At 35.0% G+C, this 4594-nt stretch overlaps 1 long non-coding RNA gene across 1 annotated transcript; it reads left to right on the top strand.

Annotated features, from left to right (window-relative positions):
• The first annotated feature begins 239 nt into the window (after positions 1-239).
• On the top strand, positions 240-2909 carry LOC113362219. Its single transcript, XR_003365638.1, has 4 exons — positions 240-273; positions 977-1072; positions 1937-2039; positions 2196-2909. It is a non-coding gene; the product is annotated as an uncharacterized LOC113362219 (long non-coding RNA).
• Positions 2910-4594: the final 1685 nt, after the last annotated feature.

Raw genomic sequence — 4594 nt, forward strand, 5'->3', positions numbered from 1 at the left:
TTCTATGAGCAGCCTACAAACATAATTTGCATAATTCTGGTAATCACTCCAACCTTTCTAAATGTCCTAAAGATTGCATATTTTTAAGTTATAGAACTTTGATTTTGTTAAATGTGGTGTTTGCTTTTGATGGATTGAGTGTGTTAGAGGTGATTAGTTTGACGTTTTAACATGATATTTGATGAGTTTTTGTTTTTAGAGTAATGGGTTGTTAATGCATTTTCTAGTAGGATTTTTTCTGATGGATTGATTGAAAGCCAGGCAGCGGTTTTGGTACGTATTTAGTTTGACGTTTTAATATGATATTTGATGAGATATCCCATCGTAAGCCATGCATGGGTTTTGATACGTATTTTTCTTTCAATAATTCTATTGCTATAAGATATTATAGGTATGTCATATGTAGTTACTTTGCATCGCAGATGTAGTTGGACAATTTAGTTCCCGAGTATTGCCTTTGAACCTTATGCTTGGTTTTCTCTGAATGGTTTTTATTGTTAAAACAGTTTATTTAGTTTCATTTTAGTTGTCTTTATGTCATCTGTGAGGTGACCATTTACAGAACTGTTTATCTGCAACTTTAACGCGTAATCCTTTAACTAAGAACGTGTAGCTATACATATCATTAAGGACGCCATCTGCAGGAACAGCTAAGTACTGTGAGTAGTTTTAAAGTTCACAGTTGACACACAAAGCTAAGTACCTCTTTATCCTTATCTGTATTTATCCTACTATGCTTATCTAATGCACAATCATGGGCATAAGTTGATACGGTAAAACAATACAAGTATTTGCTGGTTTTGGAACACAATTTTTGTGCGTAAATCACTTAGTGTGAGTAAATTTACTTTCATACATCATTTGGACTAATTGATTTGATATGATAATCAGAATCGGTACTCATTTGATGTTGTATTTTAAGTATGACAAGGAAGAGAATGAATACATGCTTATTACTGCTTTTCTCATGTTTAAGGGTGCTCGGACTTCTATATCTTGGTCTCGAGCTGCTCTTAAATACATCATTTTTGCACTTTCTGGACATATGGATGATGTATTAGCTGCGTATAAGGTGCTACAATTTCTCCTCATCTTTTTTTGTCTCATTATTTGTTTTACATCCATGCTCTTGTTTCTAGTTTACCAAAATTACAGTATTTATTTATAGTTTTGTACTAAAGGATTCTTAAGGTTGTTAGTAATATCTTGTACAAATGGTCTCATGTTAATTACTTTAGTTTTTCTTATAAAACTTGCTTGTATTTTTTTACTTCATTTTACTTTGGTTGTCTTTTTACTGTTTTAGCTTGCATCATTAGAATTGAACATCATGAAACATGTTGAGATAGGAAAACTCAAGCAAGCAGAATCTAGTTTGTGAATACTTACATACGAGTATTGATCTTAAAGACCCAATGCATACCATTCCTGTGAATGATAACTTTGGATTCAACTTTGATTGTTATCTGTGACTGCTGAATTTGGCATTTGCAAAAGAAATAATCTCAATTTATTGAAAATATCATGTAGCTACTTCGGATTTCTTTTGTTCTATAGCCACTTTTGACCATTATCGGTCTATGCCCGTAGTAGCTAATTACGCTCAAGGAATGAAGAACATTCATCTTAAAACTGATTTCAAGACCAGAACAAACTTATTACTATTACAGCAGCTTCTACCTTAGCTCCATGATATGTCCATGTTCAAGTGAACTACCTTAGTTGATACAACTGTCCTGCAACTCCTCTAGACTTAACTTGTGCAATAGACAAACATTTTATATGACATGTTTTAATCTGTTGCTGGTAAAATGGTCTTTATTTGATAAGTCTTTACAGAAATTCACATCTAGGATTCCTAAGTAAATCTGCTGGCTATATTGATAATCAGATTTAACAATCATAAGCTTAACTTTTTTTATTGGGAATGGATCAGCATACGGTGAATATTTCCTCGCAGTCTCACTGGTTAGAAAGATGGGCATGAAAAGATGTTCAAAAGTGACGGTTCATCAAACATCTTTATCGAATATGATGAGGTATACTGTTGCCATAAATTTATTTAGTTATGTGCATATGATGAGGTATACAACCGTCCCTTCACCTAGTTCTGCACGCTCCATGCTTTCAACTTACTTTGTTATCATTTCCGTGTTGTTCTTACTGACACGGTGCTGTTGTTCTTAATGAACCAGGAAGTTGATTTTCCGAGTATCTCCTCTCCGGGATCTCCAGGCTCCTTTAAGTGGGAAGGATTGCAGGTACCATTAGTCCACTAACGTGTGATAGAAAGAAGCCTTATGTATGGGTTCAACCACTGTTAAATTTGTTGGTCATGCCTTATCCCATAAAAAATTAACATCTTTTTAAAATGTCACAAAAACATAGTTTGAAGCTGCTCAGGTTGCGGCCTTCAGGAGGGAAAAGAAGGAACAAATAACAATGCAGTTATTGGCTGCTGAAATTCAGGCAGCAATGTAATTGGTGAGGGATCTGATTTCATATCTTGCATGATAAATCTAGCTTTTTCTTTGCTTTCAGGAAATTGTCTTTGAAAAATTTCGGTTTGATCTCTACTTTGGGCATGCCAAACGAAAGGAAGATGAAATTCAGAATCGGAAAATGCTTCTTTGATTTCGCGAGGCCGAAATCAAATGGTTGGAGGAAGTTGCATCTGGCAAGATCTTAGCTGAGGTGCATCTCTTACAGGAAAAGAAGGAATATCTGAAAGAGATAGAGGTTCTCCATACCCAGGAAGATAGGAACCTTGAAGTGACTAGATATTCAATGGAAAATCTTCGTTAGAAAGAAGAAGTTAGAAGGCATGTGTTTCTTTCTTCCGCTCAATCTGATTTTATATTCTTTCCACTAGACGTTATGCTACCCTTTGTTATTTGATTCCAGTCTTACTTGTAACCACACTTCATATGATTTTTGTGGTGTGCTTCATACTGTATATATGGAGTTCATCATGGTATATATCATGGTGAAGTAACTCTAAGAGTACTTTCTTGATATTTTTGTTGGATTAATTTGATTTCCAAAAAAAACAGGGGAAGCTTGATGTTACAGCGAACTCTAATTTTGACCGGTCAAAACCTGATTTTGGCCAGTCAAAATTACTATTTTTTTTAGGTTGCAAAAATTTCGTAATTGCAATATGTTGTTGCGATCTATCAGTTTCGCAACTTTTCACAACTGTTACGACTTCCTAATTTCGCAACTGTTTACCACTGTTGCGACCGGAAATTTGCAACAGCTTATGGGCCGTTGCGAAATATTGCAACATCGTTTTTCGTAACAATCGACTCTGTTGCAACCCCACTTTGCAACTGAATGCTACTAAAAATGGTGTAGTGTAAGTCCTTTGGGAGTGCTAATCTAGCAGCTAGATTAGCAATCCACGTCAGCTGGGACCACTGGCCAGCGCTGTTTGGTTCAACGTTTTAAATTTCAAACGTCAGATCAAATTTTGTGATTTTTGTGAGCGCTGAAAGGTTCAGCGCGAAGGTCACTTTTTGAACGCTGAACCATTCAACGCTTCAATGTCGCTGCTAGTTGAACTGCGAGAACATGCTAGGAGAGATAACTAGTGTTAACTTTTAGGCCACATTTTTTTTTTTTGAAATGCAACACTTAACTGCCAATCTATCAGCTCAATCTAGCCCATAAGACTTATCCTAAGGAATCAGGACTAGAGTTTCTAAATCTCAATAAATCTGGGACTAATCGTTAATTTCTACTAAATATTAAGGGGACCAATATTTTGTGTCGTGTCCTTCCATAAAATAAAACGCCAAATCTGAGTCCTGCACCAATAATACTGGCACATACAGATGTTAATTACACTTTTCGTATAGTTATGTTTTGGCCCACCCCATTTAGACGATGTAATGAAATTTACGGGGGTGTTTTAAGCAATTCCAGAGAGTTTTTTGATATTTTGCAAGAAGGTGATTTTTTTTTTTTGATAATAAGAAAACTTGTTTTTTGATATTTTGGAAGAAGGTGATTTTTTTTTTGATAATAAGAAAACTTTTATAAAACTAAATCAAAGGACACTTCCCTTTACAAAGAGTTTCAAAGAAAGCAGTTTTTTCCACCCGTGACATGTTTAAAGTGGAAAAATCTTGAACTCTATAACCCTACTACCCTTTGCAAGAGTATCAACTATTCCTATGAAGTCTCTTCTAAGAAAATATGACACACAATTTTTAAAACAGCCATACAAGAGTATCAACTCTTTAAGTGACTCTATTGCAGAAATGCAATCTCCAACAAAGATCAAATCATATGTAAGTCTTAGCTTTAAAACCCAACGGATTGTATCTCTGAGTGCAATGCATTCAGCTTCTTCGGGGCCTGTAGTTAGGCTAGATGAGGCTCTGGCATGTTGACACTTTCCATATTCATCCATGAGGACTGTTGCAGATCCATATCTCCCTGTGAAATAATCATAAGAAGCATCTATTAGTAAAATATTTTTGTTCTTTCTAAGAATGCTCTGTAAGTCAAAGATATTACCAACCGCAAACCCTACATTATTTACTAGATTTGTTTTTTCATATAAGTAAGATGAAAAGAAATATCTCTA

The sequence above is a fragment of the Papaver somniferum genome, chromosome 3, assembly GCF_003573695.1.
Source record: "Papaver somniferum cultivar HN1 chromosome 3, ASM357369v1, whole genome shotgun sequence".
In the NCBI taxonomy this organism is placed as follows: Eukaryota; Viridiplantae; Streptophyta; class Magnoliopsida; order Ranunculales; family Papaveraceae; genus Papaver; species Papaver somniferum.